The following is an 18235-nucleotide window of genomic DNA, read 5'->3' as shown; positions in this document are numbered from 1 at the left end:
TTGCCCAGGCTGGAGTGCAGTGGTGAGATCTCGGCTCACTGCAACCTCCGCCTCCCAGTTTCAAGCTGGGATTACAGATATGCGCCACCATGCCTGGCTAATTTTTGTATTTTTAGTAGGGACGGGTTTCACCATGTTGGTCACGCTGGTCTTGAACTCGTGACTTCACATGATTCACTTGGCTCAGCCTCCCAAAGTGCTGGGATTACAGGTGTGAGCCACCATGCTTGGCCCTAAGAAATTAATTATAATGACTTCATAGTATTCCATGGCACAAATGACTGTGTTAACCATTTCTCCACTGATGAACATTCCCTTTATGTCCATTATTTTGCCACTGCAAACAATGCCACAACGAACATCTTGGTACATAGAGCTTTACATATTGGTGCTTTCATTTATGTGGTGTTTCCATAGATGTGGCTAGGCTGCTTTTTAAAAAGGCTATAACTATTCTCATTTCCCCCAGGAATATTTATTGCCTAAATACCTTTCTCCTGCATTCCAGCCAATACTGGATGTTAACACTTTTTAGTTCTTGTCAGTCAGATGGGTGACAAGTGATAGTTTATAGTTACTTTTGCTGATTGCTGGTGCTACTGAGCATCTCTATGTCGTATACTTACTATACATTAAAATTTGCTCGTCTGTCAGTTATCTAGTCCTCTGATTTGCCTAATTTTCTTTTGGGTTATCGGCCTTTTTTTTTTTTGTACCAAGTAGTGAGAGCTTCTAAATAACATGTATTAACTGTTTATTTGTTATATGCAATGTTTTTCCCATTTATCTTTTTGTCTTTTGACTTTGTGGTCACTTTTGCTATTAAAATATTCTTTTTTTTTTTTTTCTGAGACAGAGTTTTACTCTGTCCCCCAGTGCAGTGGCACGATCTTGGCTCACTGTAACCTCCACCTCCTGGGTTCAAGCGATTCTCGTGCCTCGGCCTCCTGAGTAGCTGGGATTACAGGCATGAGCCACCACACCCAGCTCATTTTTTGTATTTTTAGTATAGACGGGTTTTCGCCATGTTGGCCAGGCTGGTCTCAGAATCCTGGCCTCAAGTGACCCACCCACTTTGGTCTGTCACAAAGTGGTGGGATTACAGGCATGGGCCACCTCACCCAGCTGGTAGATTGTTTTTGGTTTTTATTCTATTTTATTTTGTCATTAAGCTTATGTTAGCCATAATGAATTGGAAGTTTTTCATCTTTTTCTATAACCTATAAAAACTTCAATTACATTGGAATTATCAGTTCTTTAAAAGATAATAGAGCATAGCTATGAAACCATTTGATCTTGGTACCCTTTTAAAAAAGTAGTCAGATCTTCAAGCCCTTTTCTGTTTCTTCAAAAGAAATTTATCTAGGCAGCTTTTCAACTAGTTAGTCATTTATATTTTCCTAGGAAACTATGTATTTCCTTAAGTTTGTCCAATTTGTTGACAGAGCCTGTAGTCTCAGCTACTTGGGAGGCTGTGGTGGAAGGATCATTTGAGCCCAGTAGTTCAAGGCTGCAGTGAGCTAGGCCCGCACTACTGCACTCCAGCCTGAGTGACAGAGCAAGATCCTGTCTCAAAAAAAAAAAAAAAAAAAGAAAAGAAAATTTTGTTGACAGAGCATAAGCATTTCCCATATACTATGTAAGGAATGGTGGGGAGAGAAGGAACGTTTGTCGAACAGCTGCTACGTGCCAAACATGATGCTTCGTGTTTTATTTCTATCGTCTCATTTAATTAAATCTCATATTGATTCTGTTGAGGATGTATCATTATCCCCATTTTCCAGATGAGAATACTGAGGCTTGGGAAAATGAGGTAATAATATGCCCAGGATCATGGCAAAGGGAGCCAGAATTGTAATTCAGCTACATCCATCTGATTTCAGAACTGGTTCTTTCATTTATTACACCTGGCTTTCTCCAGATAGTTTCACAATCATTATATTTATTGACTAGGAAATAGTTGCTTGAGAAAATGTGTCATCGTTTTCTTTCCCTCTCCCAATTATTAGGGTATTTTTCTGTTTTTTTACGATAATAAGTGGATATAAAAAGGAATAGAGTCCTTTTTCTTCATATTTAGGACATCTTTTCTTAAGCTAAGTTTCCAGAACAGAATTTCTAGGTTGACGAGAATGATTGTGATAATGAATATGTATTAAAAGGTACAGTTTAAAAGGCAGCTTAATAACAGGATGACACAGACAGGTAATATGACTTATTCTGGAAAAAGCCTTGCTATGATTATGGAAGTCCCTTTGAGATCTCACTTGCAGTCTGCTCTTCGTTTTGTACTGGGAATCCCTCACTCTGAGCCTAGTAATTCTTCACTCTGTCCTTGATAGCCCTTGAGTCACCGCCTGCCTTTGAATAAATAACCATCAGATGCTGCCACACGCCTCTCACCAAGTTAATGTGGCTCCTATTCCTCCCTGACCTCCCTCCTTTCTTTCCATCTCTACGGTTGCAGCGCTAACCTCTAAAAACACCCATTCAGGCCTTGGCAAACTCTCGGGAAAATAATGTTAAGTTTCTGGAAAGAGCCTGTTGGTCTCTGTATCATGCCTGATCATGATACAAAGCAATGGTTTTCAGTTTATATTTTTTGAAGCCCTCAGGCTTTCTTGAGTCTGTCTTGAGTGGAGAGAGGAAGCCACCAAGCTGGTGGGGTTCTGGGTCCCCCTTCTTACCCCCTTCAACCAGAGTCTCTCTGTTCTTGTCTGATTCACATACTACAGCTTTCGGGGAACCACTTCCTTTTTTTATTTTTTATTTTTTATTTTATTTTTGAGACAGGGTCTCACTCTGTCACCCAGGCTGAAGTACAGTGGCAGGATCATGGCTCACTGCAGCCTCAACCTCCTGGGCTCAAGCAATCCTCCTGCCTCAGCCTCTCAAAGTGCTGGAATTACAGGCATGAACCATAGTGACTGGCGGGAAAGAATTTCCTTTGAAGATCAGTTTCTGCTGCTTAAAAACAAAGGTTCTAAAATCATTGATATAGAGAAATAAGAATGTTGAAACAATAAGAAGTTATAGCCATATTTTTGTAAAATTAATTCAGAAAAAATGTTTAAAATAATAAGTTAACAGAAACCTAAAGAATACTGAAGAGTCTCCTGACCCTCCCCCAGACTGACCTAGAACGTGTATCCTCCTCCCGACACACACACATAAGACCACAAAAACTGAGGATTGTCTATTACGTTCCAATTACTGCTGTGACAGAAAAGGAAAGTTTGGCACTTTGGGGAATTGAAATTAATTGAAAGCAGACTTGAGTTAATTTCCATTTCAGTGTCCTTTATTGAATGGGTCTTTAGTGCACATTTCTAATTTAGTAGAATGAGAACTTTTTTATGCTGGGGGGAGGGTGATGAGGAAATACTTTCCCCTGAAACTAAAGTAATTCATCAGGACAAATCCTGCAGCCTTTTTCAAGAAGAGAGTCTATATGATCTTTGTGGTGTAGAAAAATTGCTTTAAACATTATGAAAAGGGCTATTTCCTTTTTTTTTCTATAGCACCTAAAAGCAACATTATTTTGTGACAGTAACACCCTGTTTGTTCATGCTTCGTAGTTTTCAAAGCACTCTCATGTACGTTATCTCACTTGATCACTACAGCAATGCTGTGCGCTGGGCCAGCACATGTTCCATTCATTTTATACCCACGGAAGCTATTGCTTGTACAAATTATTTGCCCAAAGTTACACTGGAAGTTGCTTCAAGTAAGACCAGTAGTCTTTCTATGATTCTCTATCTTTAAATAAACTGCTTCATGCCACAGTATTCCAAAGTACTGTAATTTAAGGTACCACTTTAAGGTACCATTGTCATTAAAAAAAGGTATCAATTCCTGTGTGGGCTCTGATAGCCATCTGAGTAAACAGGTTGAATGGACTGATACAAGGAAAAAGTTTTGGCGGGTCTGATGAGAGAGATTGAGAGAAAGAGAAATAATATAAAGTAGGACTATAAAGAGGGATGTAACCAGCAATTCAGAGAATATGAAATATTACTTGTAAAATTCAATATGCAATATTTGTTGCCAATTCCTTCCTTCCTTCCTTCCTTCCTTCCTTCCTTCCTTCCTTCCTTCCTTCCTTCCTTCCCTCCTTCCTCCCTTCCTCCCTCCTTCCCTTCCTCTCTCCCTTTCTTTCTCTCTCTCTCTCTCTCTTTCTCTCTTTCTCTCTCTCTTTCTCTCTTTCTTTCGTTCTTTCTTTCTTTGACAGAGTCTTGCTCTGTCACCCAGGCTGGAGTGCAATGGCACGATCTCTGCCCACTGCAACCTCTGCCTCCCGGGTTCAGGCAATTCTGCCTCAGCCTCCCAAGCAGCTGGGACTACAGTCACAAGCTGCCATGCCCAGCTAATTTATATTGTATTTGAGTAGAGACACGGTTTCACCTGTGTTGCCCAGGCTGGCCTCGAACTCCTGAGCTCAGGCAGTCCACCCGCCTCAGCCTCCCAAAGTGCTAAGATTACAGGCATGAGTCACCACACTCGGCCGCCAATAATTTCTAAAAGCTAGATGAAATGGATAATTTTCTAGGAAAACATACATTATTGAAATTTGTTTTAAAAACAGTAGAAATGTTTTTATCCAGAACAACTATCTGCAGAAAATATTAAAAGGGAAGGTCAAATATCTACTCCCCAATAAGAAATTATTCAGCATCATATCACAGGAAGGTCCTATAAATAACAGTGTCTGTGTTATTTAATCTATGCTATAGAATAGGATGTATGTAAATAGCTAAATTTATTCTATGAGGTTCTGAGACCACCTCTAGGGTAGCCTAAATAAATAAATAAATAAACACATTCTAAATAAAATGTCAGAAAACAAAAATATAACACTATGATCAGCAAAGCTTGTTCTAGAAAATAAAAATTAATTAGTCAATGTAACGCAAGAAAACAAAGAGTACAGTGTGACCCTTAGAAGCAAAATGGTAAGGAGATAAGACAATTCTCACAATATGTAGATACACAAGTGTTTAAAACTAGGATACCTCAATGAAAATGTAGCTTTTTATGCCCACAACCAAACAACAACAAAAATCCTTGAATACATAGCAATTTAAAGTGGCAAAGGCAATAAATTAAAGAATTAAAATTAAAATAGGGGTCTGGCACAGTGACTCATGCCTGTAATCTCAGCACTTTTGGAGGCCAAGGCAGGCAGTTAGCTTCAGCCTAGAAGTCTGAGACCAGCCTGGGCAAAAGGCAAAACCCTGTCTCTACAAAAAATTAAAAAAATAAAAAAAAATTAGCCAGTCATGGTGGTACACTCCTGTAATTCCAGCCACTTGGAAGACTGAGGTGGGAGAATCACCTGAGCCCAGGAAGTGAAAGCTGCACTGAGTCATGATAGAGCCACTGCACTCCAGCCTGGGCGGCAGAGTGAGACCTGGTCTCAAAAAAAAAATTTTTTTTTAATTAAAAAATGAAATAAATAAAAGAATTAAAATAGGACTCGGTCACCAGACATCTCAAACAATAAGTGGCCTTATTTTGAAAATGGTCCCTGGTGCTCAAGTCAGCCCCTTACGTGACCCTTTCTCAAATATGGGTGCTGCTAGAAACAGGGTGGCTCCTGCCACTGAACCAGGTCACAAGGCCATCACCCCTCCTTAGTTAGCTGCCTGCATGGCTGTCCCCTCCCCAGACTGTGAGCAATTAAGGAGTACACAGGGAGTTTTATTCATCTTTCAGTCTCCAGCTCCTGGCACCATTCTCAACATACTCTCAACAAATATTTGTGGAAGTGACCTGAATTCTCATGCAATAGACCACCAGAGAAACATGCTTTTTACTACAACTTGTTTCACATCAACAATAAAGACTTAGTGGTAAATACAGGGAGTTTGGTTTGAAGATAATTTTTATTAGGAAAAAAGCCCTATTTTATTTTAACAAGCAAAGTTCCACTGGCAGAAATATATCCCCTTGTTCCCACTCCCTGGCTTGAAAAACCAAGAGAGAATAGGCTCTCCTAGAGAACGGTCCCACACCAAAACTAACTGTAGTGATGTTCATCACGGCCAGCAGCCCCAAAGTGCCCAGAGCCAGTGAGAACAGGAGCAAAGCATGCAGAGTAGGTAATTCCATAGCTCAGGAGCACAGAAGGCTCAGAAATGAAATAACAAAGATCCTTCCATCCTCACTCCACTGGCATGTTAATTTTTGTCATTGTTCACCTAAGATCAGTCAGGATAGAGTCAATTGGTAGAGTTAATATGTGTCTACATCAATCAGGAAAAAAAGAACATCAGCATGCTATCACACACACAAAACCAACGCCTCATTGAAGACATGAAAACTTCTCAAAAGTTTCAGATCAGGGCTGAAAGCCACTTCCAGGGGGCTCTTCTGACTCATTTTAATGCTTGGCATACCTAAATGTGTCAGAACCAGATTTTGTGAGCCTGAATGTGTCATGGTCTCTGCGTCTGGTCAGGGAAGATATGCTTCATCTCTTTTCTTATCCTGATTTGACTCTCTTTAATCTCAATCTTTCAAACAGATTCTCTCCCTGGATTCATCTGAGTGGAAGTTAAAAACCTCCTGGAGGCCAGGCACAGTGGCTCAAGCCTATAAATTTCAGCACTTTGAGAGGCCAAGGCAAGAGGGTCACTTGAGCCCAGGAGGTCAAGACCAGTCTGGGCAACACAGTGAGACCCTGTCTTTACAAAAAGTTTGGTTTTTGTTTTGTTTTGTTTTGTTTTGTTTTTTATTAGCCAGGCATGTTGGCATGCACCTGTAGTCCCAGCAACTTGGGAGGCTGAGGTGGGAGGATCGCTTGAGCCCAGGAGGTCAAGGCTGCAGTGTGTCATGATTGTGCCACTGCACTCCAGCTTGAATGACAGAGTGAGCCCCTGTCTAAAAAAAACCAAAAAGCCTCCCAGAGACACTGTGCAAGAGGCAGAGAGCCCCAGTACAATGTAAATATCTACTTCAAAAGACAATAAAGTGACCGTCGCTATACTTTCACTAAGTAAGTCCCGATTGATAGAAAGGAAAGACAAAGAAGATCAAGAGCGCTGTCCTGGGAAACGCTGGAGGGAAAGAACCCTGAGCTCCACAGACAACTCCCTCCAGTCCTAGAGATGGCCCCGATCTGCAGAGGAGTACGTTAACATGGAAAAACTTTAGTCCTCAGGAAACGTTCCTTCTGCTAAAGCAGAGGCAGTTGCAGGACTCCCAAGATCTGAACCAGGTGGCTGAGTTAGTAGTACCTTGTGAAATGGATCATCAGTCACCAAAGCTTAATTTAGGTGAGAGGGGAAACCAGGTTACTGCTGCCCCTCCTGGGAGAATTTTTTCATAGTTCGGATGAAATGACATCCAATTTGGAACTGCCTTTGGCGCTTTCAGAACAGCTAGAAAGGAGAAAAAGAGTACAATCCAATTTTCAGAATGACTATAATTTCCCACAACTGCCCAGTGAACAAAGACTCCCAGTGAGCAAAGCCTTCAAAAGTTGGAAATCATAGTTAAACCTTGAAAATCAATGAGTTCAGTTAGAAAAATAACCCACAGCCTGTGCATACTTGACAGGGGTCAGCGATGGTCCCTGGGTACTAAAACCACAGCACTTTCCCCTACAGAACTAGTCCACTCACAGGCCTTATGCATTCCTACCTAGGGATCTCGGTCCTACAACCCTCTGCTCTCTGTCAACCAAGTCTTGCTCAACCCTCAAAGGGCAACTCATGTCTCATACCCTTCATGAAGCCTGCTTTGGCCATTCTCCTCAACTGTCATCTGTCATCTCTCCTCAGCTAAACCAAGGATCATCTTGTTTTTGAGACAGGGGGTCTCACTCTGTCACCCAGGCAGTGGTGCAATCATGGCTCACTGCAGCCTTGACCTCCCAGGCTCAAGCGATCTTGCCACCTCAGCTGCCTGAGTAGCTGAGACTACAGGCATGCACTACCAGACCCAGCCCTTTGTGTGTGTGTGTGTGTGTGTGTGTGTGTGTGTGTGTGTGTGTAGATAGAGACAGGGTTTCACCATATTGCCCAGGCTGGTCTCGAGCTCCTGCACTCGAGCAATCCTCCTGCCTTGGCCTCCCAAAGTCTTGGGATTATTACAGGCATGAGCCACTGCACCCAGCCAAGTCTCATCTTACAACCAATTATTATCGCAAAGTCCAGCAGCAGAAGCCTAGATATGGGAAAGAGTCAACATTTTTGTTGATCAATGAAAAGCGTAAATTCATCATTAGTTTGATTATTTCTTTTATAATTTCAGCTTATCTCATACATGCCCTCCCTAGAGATAAGGCATACTGAACCCCACCAATTAGTACATTTTTACCACATCTGAAAAGTTTGGAACAATGAGAAAAGGGCTAGAGACTTTCCATAAGGAGGCCAGAACACACTGGGGCTGGTTTTGCTAAGAAGGGCTGGTTTTGCTAAGAAGCTATTTTTTGATTCCTCAATCTATTGTTGCATTATTTCAATGTCCTTGTTTGGAACAAGTTGGGACAGGAATAAGTTAATAAAAAATAGGGCCGGGCGCGGTGGCTCACGCCTGTAATCCCAGCACTTTGGGAGGCCGAGATGGGCAGATCACGAGGTCAGGAGATCGAGACCATCCTGGCTAACACAGTGAAACCCCGTCTCTGCTAACAATACAAAAATTAGCCCGGCGCGGTGGCGGGGGCCTGTAGTCCCAGCTACACGGGAGGCTGAGGCAGGAGAATGGCGTGAACCCGAGAGGCGGAGCTTGCAATGAGTGGAGATCGCGCCACTACCCTCCAGCCTGAGCGACACAGCGAGACTCAGTCTCAAAAAAAAAAAAAAAATAGAAGAAAAGTGTTCCATCCCCCTGCCTCCAAACTGAATTACATACTTCTCCTTTGTTCCAGGTAGTTAGATAGCAATCCTGTTCTTCAAAATTTTTTTTTTTTTTTTTGAGACAGAGTCTTGCTCTGTCACCCAGGCTGGAGTGCAGTGGCACAATCTTGGCTCATTGTAACCTCCACCTCCTAGGTATTTTTTTGTAGACATGGAGTTTCACCATGTTTCCCAGGTCATGTTGCCCTGATTTCGAACTCCTGGGTGAAAGTGATTTGCCCACCTGGGCCTCCCAAAGTGCTGGGATTACAGGCATGAACCACCACACCTGGCTTCTTCAGCATTTTTTAAAGTATGCGAGGAAAGACACTGAACAGCCTCACCTGAAGTCTATTCTGGGCCTGCTTAAGCATATGCTGTAAGGCAGTCAGTCCCTGTGCAGATTATGCTCTTTTCATCTTGTTCCGATGCCACTGGAAAATGATTCCTTTACCTGAAGACAAGTTGATCTAACAGGGTACACACACGCTGCCCCACACCATTTCCTGCCTTTAATGCTCTTCAGAGGGTCTTCCATTTTGATTTTTGATAATGCAATCTATGAACATTTTCATCAGGCTTCCCGCTGTAGAACTAAATAAAAGCGTTCCTCAAAGAGTCAGGAAGGCAGGGCACCTGCTGGCCCATGCAGTCTGGGAATAGAAGAATACTAGACTGAGATCTGACCCTGACTTCTTACTGTGGGGCCTTAGGAAAGCCAGGCCCCCTCTCTGGGCTTCCATTTCCTCATCTGTAGTATGAGGAGGCTTTCAAAGTCCTGGTAGCTCTAAAATGCTGAGGCTAAAATTTAACAGGATAATTCCAAATATCACTCAGCAGTGTGGTAACACGGTGATATCACAACCAATGGCCTCCCTTCCCCAGCCCTCCAGCCCCCAAAGCCTTCTGTTACTGTTCTTTTGTTTAATCCAAAGAAATCATCACCTCACCCTAAGCTGAAATTATGCTAAACAGTTCATCATTTCTCAATTCCTAGTATTTTCACTATGCAGTTTTACCTATGTTTTAGTATTCAGGTCTTTAAGGAAAGGAAACAAAACTGACTTTTTCTCTTTCTTTCTTTCTTTTTCTGGCTAAGTGAATGTCCCTGGTCATGCTTATATTTCTTTCCAATGAATACTGTCACTGGGCTGTTCCATGGTCACCTGAAACTCAGTCTGTTGAAATCACATTGGTATCTTTAACCTCTCCAGACTCCCCCTTCAGGTTCCCCTAGCTCTGCCACCAGCACCACCACTGACCCACGCTCAAGACCCCGAATGATTGCTTCTCATCCTAAAATCCACCAGTTGTGAAATGCTTACAAGTCTTCCTTGATAAGGTTTCTTTCATTTTCTCCTTTGTTTTTCATTGTTGCCTCTTTGGTTCAGCCCTGACTGCTTCATGCCTAAACATCTCTAGGAGCATCCTAGTTAGTTTATCCATCCTCTTCACTGCTACTACATTGTTTTCCTTTAAATGTCACTTAGATGATCTTTTGCTCCTGCTCAAAAACTGCAATAGGCGTTTCCTTTTTTCTTTTTTCTTTTTCTGATACAGAGTCTCGCTCTGTCTCCCAGGCTGGAGTGCAGTGGTGCGATCTCAGCTCACTGCCCACCTCTGCCTCCCAGGTTCAAGCAATTCTCCCTGCCTCAGCCTCCCAAGTAGCTGGGATTACAGGCACCCACCACCATGCCTGGCTAATTTTTGTATTTTTAGTAGAGATGGGATTTTGCCATACTGGCCAGGCTGATCTCAAACTCCTGACTTCAGGTGATCCACCTGCCTCGGCCACCCAAAGTGCTGGGGTTAAAGGAGTGAGCCACTGCACCCGGCCTGTTTTTTTGTCTTCATAAAATAAAATCGAGATCTCAAGGTCCTCCACAATGTCCCTGGCCCGCCCCTCTAGCCTCATTTCTGATGTGTAGGAGGTCTGCCAGCCGCCTCAGCCTTGTTCGCCACTTGCATTCCTACTTTGTCTCTCCCTCTCCCTGCTGCCTGGTCTGCCCCGCTCACCCCACTCCAGTGGACAAATCCTTACTCATTCTCCAAAGTCTAATGCAGGCCCATTCCCTCTCTAGAACTTTCCCCTTCAATCCAACAGGAAATTATCTTTCCTTTCTTGGAATAACTATAAAACTCAATAGGAATCAAAACAAATTTTTCTACTGTTATTCATTTTATGTAAATAATTTCATTTTCTAAGTTAATTGTAAACTTCTTTGAGAAAAGAGGCTATTTTTTCCACCTCTTATTATCCCTGATACATAGGATATATTCTAACATAGAGTAGAAGTTCAATAAAGGCTTGTTGACAAAGACACTACTACACTGTCCTAAACACTGGCAGTGGTAACTACCTAGCAAATAATCCCCTTCAACTAATGAATTATTGATAATGAATCGATAAGGTGTTCTCGCATCTAAAAATCATGGATGTAGAGATTAAGGGAGAAATAATTGGTAGAAGAAAATCCAGACTGGGAGAGTAGAACAAAGGGATTTAGTGTTCTATCTAGGCCCTAAAGGACATTAGCAGAGTTGCAGGGTCATAAAATAGGATGATCTGCAATAGCTTAGCCCTTGTTATATATATTAGATTCTTGTGTTTTAAATTTAGAAGCAAACTCAATCCTTTTCTTCCTTCACCCACTTTGGAATGCACCTTAGAATCCTCACTGCCTGGTGTTTGTCCACTTCTTTCCTCTTAACACCTGGAGGGCTTGCCTTTGGCCCCTAGTGTCTGCCATTCATCTGTTCCTGGATGCTCCTGTCTCCAAAACAAATTATGTGATGGGCTTTGAATAAGCCAGTAGATGCAGAATAAATCTAAAAAAAAAAAAATCCATCCCTTGAAAATAGTATTTCCAGCCTAGTCCTTGCATCTTTAACTCTTTCCTATACATTTTTTAGCTTAGGTCCTTCCTTTAGCATGTGGTATAAATCTGGATGTAAAATTCACATGCAAAACAGATCCCTGCTTCTTAAAATCCTGTAAATTCAGTTATCATAGTTTAGTTTTAATGTACTGTTAATTGTCCATTGGTAAAAATTAAATAAATAAGTAGATGCAATACATTTGAGAAGTCATTAAAATGTTTAGAAGACTGTTTGGAATCATAGAAGCCCAGAGAAGCTGATTTGTGGAAATCCTGGGCTATAAGGGATGTGAGGAAGAAGAGCTAGGTTGAACCTCAAGCTATGATTTATCTCCACTAAGGCCTATTTCTTTCCTATCTCTTGGCAACTTCAGAGTCTTCTTAAATTGACAATATCCTACTATCCTACATCAAGGATAAAAAAGATCTAAGGTCTCTGCTTAAATGTCACTTTATTAGAAAGGCCTTCTTTGACCCATACATATAAGAGAGGAGTCCTGGCCTCTATACCCTATCTCCCTTTCACTGCTTTATTTTTCTCCACAACATTTGCCAATCAAATGATAATGTTATATATTTCTTTGCTCATTGACCATCTTGGCTTATCAGCGCCACCTCATGAGGGCTTGGACATTTTTGTTCACTGTGTATTCCCCAAGACCTAAACCAGTGTCTAGCACAGAATAGGCCTTGAATAAATAGGTGCTGAATAAACGAATAAACCAATCTCACAGTTCGGAAGGATCAAACGAAACAAAACTGCACCCACCACAACTACTTGCAATATGGGCTAAGGAATCAGTGTAGAGTGGTAAAGAAAATCAAACGGAAAGATTATACAGAGATCAGCCAGCCAAGCCCTGTCACTTTACAAATACAGAAAATGAGGTCCAGAGAGGAAAAGTGACTTGGCTACGTCATAAGCTCCTGTTTTGACAGAAAAAATAAAATGGTTCACTACAGAGTCCCAATTTCTTATATACATATGATGATTATGGAATCGGGTAACACGTCTTTCATCTCAGTGAGGCAGACCTCAGAAGTAAGTGGTATAAAATGGCCGTCAGGTCAGATGCCTTGCCCAAATATATCAGCTTCACTGCCTGTCATCAACATTATGACTCTATTCCTTTGAATCTTGAGAGATTTTTAAAAACACACTTTAATCTGTTCTCAGCTAATACTTCAGCCAGTTGAGAGCAACACTGAGAGCCATGCTAGTTGTTAATAGGGAGTAGAAATGGAGAATTTGAGTTTGAAGTCTGGAAGATGTGAATTAAAATCCCAAGTCCATGGTTTAAACAGCTGGTTGACCTTGGGAAAATTACTTATCCTCTCTGAGTCTGCTAGCTCAGTCTCTGGAATGACCGTAAGTCTCTAGTGGTGATTATTGCTATGCTTTGCAATTTGGTCCTAGTACAAAGCTGGAAGTTCAGCTCTAGCCTGGGATCAGTAGAGATAAGAGAACAAGCAAATGCAGAAGTCTCCTGAGGAGTCCAGATGTAAAGGTCTTCCAGGATAGGGATGTGTTAGCTTCCAAGGTCTGAAGCACCGAGCTCAGAAGTGAGCCCCACCCGGGAGTTGGTTACTGCTGCAGCTGTCAGAATGGAGAGCTCCCATCCACAGCGCAGCTTCAGCCCAGCAGTGGGTAGGAAGGGAGCTCACCAGCAACCAGCTGCTTGGCAACTCTGGGCCTAAAGTTGGGGTTAGAGTGGGATGAAGGAGCTGCCCTGGCACCAATTTATCAGAGGTGCTAAAACATCCCAGGAAATGTGAGAGGGAGAAAACTAGATTTATCAGGATTTCTCTTCAGGAAAGTCTCTTGTGTGATTGAATGGTATGCTTCCTTCTGGCAGTTTTACTGATCATGAAAAAGTAAGAAAAATAAATAAATAAAAAGAAAGAAATGCTTCGATAAGCCCCTTGAGGGCAGGCGTGTGTGTGTGTGTGTGTGTGTGTATGTGTGTGTATGTGTGTGTGTTTGGGGTGAGAGTGGGGTATCCTAAATGCAGGTTTGAATAGCAACACATGGTCACCAAAAAGCCTTTAGCCTTCAAAGAAGACTGAGTCTGGTTTTCTTGCGGGATTTTCATTTTGCTGAGTGGTGTAGCCAGTGTGAGGTCAGAGCTGAACTTTACTGATCCTGGACAGGAAGCTGAGCTGAGTACTGCTCTCAAGAGCCTCCTCTTCCACCCTTCCTCCAGGAAGAGATCACCCTCTCTTCATTCAAGTGTGAGATATTGAAAGAAAATCCGTTTAAGCAAGTGTCAGACTTTTACTCTGCCTCAGGTATCTTAATTCAGCTCTGTCTGTGGGACCTTAATCTCAAATCTCAGAAACCCCATCTCACTAACTCCACCTCGTCAGCTCTGCAAATCACTACCTCCCCATATCCTGTGGGACTGCTCCTCTAATCAGAATCTGGAGAGGTTGTCTGGGTGGAGCTCCTGGTGTGTCCCTGTAGCCAGTTAGACATTGGTTGATACAATTTTGCTGCTTGTAACAGCTAGTGACTGGACTAGCTGAACTTACTTGGTTTGTTCCTCTATTTCAGAGTAATTCAAATAAAACTTTATAGTAGTTAGTATATGTGATATACATGTGTAGATGATCACAGTTCATGCCTTTCACCAAACACTTTCATGCCTCTGTGCCTTTGTTCCTCCCATCTTCTATCCCTCAAATATCTTTCTTTTTCTAGTGAAATACTTCTCATCCTTCAGGGCTCAATTCAAGCGCCTCTTTCTCTATGAAGCTTGCCCCTATCCTCTAAGTCATAATTAGTCAATCCCTCTTCTACTACATTCTCAGACTGCATTATTAGTATTTCTTCCTACCAGGAATTATAGGCAATAGTCTCTACGTATTTACTTATTTATTTTTCGAGAGGGGTCTTGTTCTGTTGCCCAAGCTGGAGCGAATGCAGTGGTATAATCCTAGCTCACTGCAGCCTTGATCTCCAGGCCTCAAGCAACCTTCCTACCTCAGCCTACCAAGTAGCTGGGACTACAGGTGCACGCCACCCACACCAGACTAATTTTAAATTATTTTTTGTAGAGGCGAGGGCTCGCTTTCTTGCCCAGGCTGGTCTTGAACTCCTTGGCCTCAAGCAGTCCTCCCCCATCAGCCTTCCAAAGTGCTAGGATTACAGTCATGACCCACCGTGCCCAGCTGACCATTTCATATTCATATCCATTGTATCTGGCAGGTAATGATTCTTTTTTTAATTTCTTTTTTTAAATCCACAAATTATAATTGTATATATTTAGAAAGTGTAGTGCAATGTTATGATATATGTATTCAACATAAAATAAGTAAATCAAGCTAATTAGCCTACCTGTCACCTCATATATTTGTCGTTGTGGTGAGAACATTTCAAATTTATCCCCTTAGTAATTTTGAAATATATAATATATTAACTAAAGTCAGCCTGTTATGCAATAGATCTCAAAAATGTATTCCTCCTGTCTTACTGAAAAGCGTACCCTTTGACCAACATGTCTCCATTCCACCCCCTCACTCATCCAACCCCAGCCTCTGGAAATCATCATTCTACTCTTGACTCCCATGAGTTTGACTATTTAGATTCCACATATAAGTGAGCTCATGTAGTATTTGCTGTTTGGTGCTGGCTTATTTCTCTGAGCGTAATATCTTATGATCCTAGAGTGCCGGACTTGAAGTCTCAGAATAAACATGGCATATCTCCTCATAGTAGCAATTTTACTCTTTATATTAGCAATTTTACTTTTTATACTAGAAATTTTACTTAATTTTCAGCAATTAAAAAATTATCAAATATTTTCAATGTTCAGATATTTTATGGAGGGGAGTGCAAAATTAGCTGGACTTTTAAAGATAACTACATTTAAATCATTTGTTCATATTCCTCTGACATGCGAACTATTTGCAGTGGGCACTCAACACAAATTTGAGTTGAATTTAATTTCAGGAGCTATTTATAATCAATTATTTCTTTCCCTAAAAAAAACCCACAGAACTTTATTTATTCATATTAACAGCAAGAAGACCATTCTTTTTTTAAAAAAATTAATGAGTTAGAAAAGGCAAACTGGAAAAATCAATGTTATTTCACCTAAATTGTAAATTTTGGCTTAACAAAGCTCACTATTTAAACATGTCTGAGAAACCTTTCAGAGCACTACCCTTTGGCAAAGACCAAATGATTCTTTGTATTTAAAAAATTTTTTATAAGATACATTATACACGCAAAATAGCATATGCAATACATGTACAGTTTACTTTTCCAAGTCTGTACAATATCTGATAAATAAAAAATTTAACTGAATAATAAATAATAAGTATTTATCCAGTGAAATATCCTTAAGACTTTATGAAGCCACTGCCAAGAAGTAGAGCGTAAAACTAATATTTTCCTTTTTTTAAGTATATCAGGTTAAGTACAGCCAAATAGAAATGAATCAGCTATGATGTTATCTGCAAGCCTTGCTTTATACTACATTGCTTTCAAATCTCAATTATAAAAGCAATACATGCTTAATGTAGAGATGTTAAAAGCCTGACCCACTGGACCCTCTTTTTCTTTCCTGCTCATTGTAGGTGGAAGGGTCAATGGGAAGTCACATGGCCCATCTGGAGCGCCTGGAAGACAGCAGAGGGCATGACAATGGCTAAATCAGGAGCGAGCGATCCACCTTGAGTGACTGACACTAGCTTGCCTGTGCATGGGACTTACTGCAGCCAAGGAGTCAATGTGCTGCCCAAATTTTGTGTTTGACATATACCCCTTTTATCTCATACAGTTTCAGAACTTTATTCTCCCAACTTCCTTTGTAAAAGCAATGACTTTCCAATCAATTCCATTTTATTTTAGCAATATATATATTTTCAATAATATATCATTTAGTCAATGATCCCCTCCAAAATCAGAATCAAATAGTCTTATCTACTTTTTATACCTTATTCCGTCATCCGAATTATTATTCCCATGATGATTTATTTAGCCATGCACTAATATAGACTTTCTGCCTACCGATGAAAGTCTTGATCAAAATCATTCCGTGACTCCTGAAGTTCAAATGTCCTAAACCAGCGGACAAACCCCTTTGAGTTCTGGCTTCTGCCCAGCTCTGCAGACTCACCTTTAGTCGCTCCCATACACACCGGGCTCCTATCACAAAGACAGTCATGGTTCCCCATCGATTCTAGCTTCTGGGGCTGTTCCCTCTGCGGACATCCTTCCCCTGCACCAGGCTAGTTGTCAAACTCCTAATGTCCTTCAAAATTTTGTGCAAATGTCATTCTTCCCTGTCTTTCTTGATATGTCCCAGGAGAGTTAAGCCCTGTTTTTCTGTGCTGTGGTATAGCATCTTGTCTACATTTCCATTATAGTATTTCTATCAAACTATACATTTAAAAGTCTCACTTCTACAAGATCAGGGGTCCATACTCTCAAGGTTTCCATGAATCCTCTAAATTACAGGCAAAATTGTACAGGTTCATTTTCTTCTTGGGAAAGAGTTCAGAGCTCACAGCAGTCTCTCAAAGGAGTCTATAATTACTCTCTCAAAAATAAACTTAGAACCACTGCACTAGATTGTGAGTCCCTGGGAAACAGAGAGTGAGTTCTAGAGTTCTTTGTGTCTCTGCAGATAGATGCCTAATGTTAGCTGAATGAGCATTTCAGTTATTGTGTAGAGGTAGATGCTTATTCTAGTAAAGATATATAGTAAATTCAGCCTCCTCTGTTTTTTAAGTAGATAGAAAGTGTGATTCTGTGAAAAGTGTGAATATTTTTCATACATTCAAGTGTGATACTGTGAAAATCCTTCCATATCTTTCTCTTGCCAACTGTATGATGAAAAGTACACTGGGTTGAGCCAGGTGTGGTGGCTCAAGCCTGTAATCCCAGCACTTTGGGATGCTGAGGCGGATGGACCACTAGGTCAGGAGTTTGAGACCAGCCTGACCAATATGATGAAACCCCATCTCTACTGAAAATACAAAAATTAGCAGGGCGTGGTGGTGTGTGCCTGTAGTCCCAGCTACTCGGGAGGCTGAGGCAGAAGAATCACTTGAATCTGGGAGGTGGAGGTTGCAGTGAGCCAAGATTGTGCCACTGCACTCCAGCCTGGGTGACAGAGCGAGACTCAGTCTCAAAAAAAGAAAAAAAGAAAATTACGCTAGGCAAAAAGAAAGATATGGAAGGATTTATACCAAACTACTAACAGTGGTTATGCTTGGAAAGAGGAATGGGGTTAGGGGTAGGACGGGCTTTTAAATCTTACTTAAACTCTTCTGTCATGATCACATTTGTATTTTATTTTACAATGAGCACTTTTGGGTTTTGAAATTTAAAAATAATGTTTTAAATTATGAGACTTTTTTCTTAAGTGTGTCAGACATCTAGCTTCCAATCCCAGCTCTGCTACTTACTTCGTTTTATGACTTGGGAAAGTTAATCTTCCTAAGCCTATGCTCCCTCAACTGTCAAGTGGGCATAATAGTTACCTAGCCCACATGGTTATT

At 41.2% G+C, this 18235-nt stretch overlaps 1 protein-coding gene across 12 annotated transcripts in view; it reads right to left on the bottom strand.

Moving 5' to 3' along the window:
* ARHGEF33 (Rho guanine nucleotide exchange factor 33) overlaps positions 1-18235 on the bottom strand; it is a 92003-nt gene that overhangs the window by 59933 nt on the left and 13835 nt on the right. The gene's annotated exons all lie outside the window — the stretch shown is intronic.

This window comes from Chlorocebus sabaeus, chromosome 14 (genome assembly GCF_047675955.1).
Source record: "Chlorocebus sabaeus isolate Y175 chromosome 14, mChlSab1.0.hap1, whole genome shotgun sequence".
NCBI classification, from domain to species: domain Eukaryota; kingdom Metazoa; phylum Chordata; class Mammalia; order Primates; family Cercopithecidae; genus Chlorocebus; species Chlorocebus sabaeus.
Note: the sequence above shows the minus strand (reverse complement) of the source record. Positions and strands in the feature narration are given on the sequence as shown.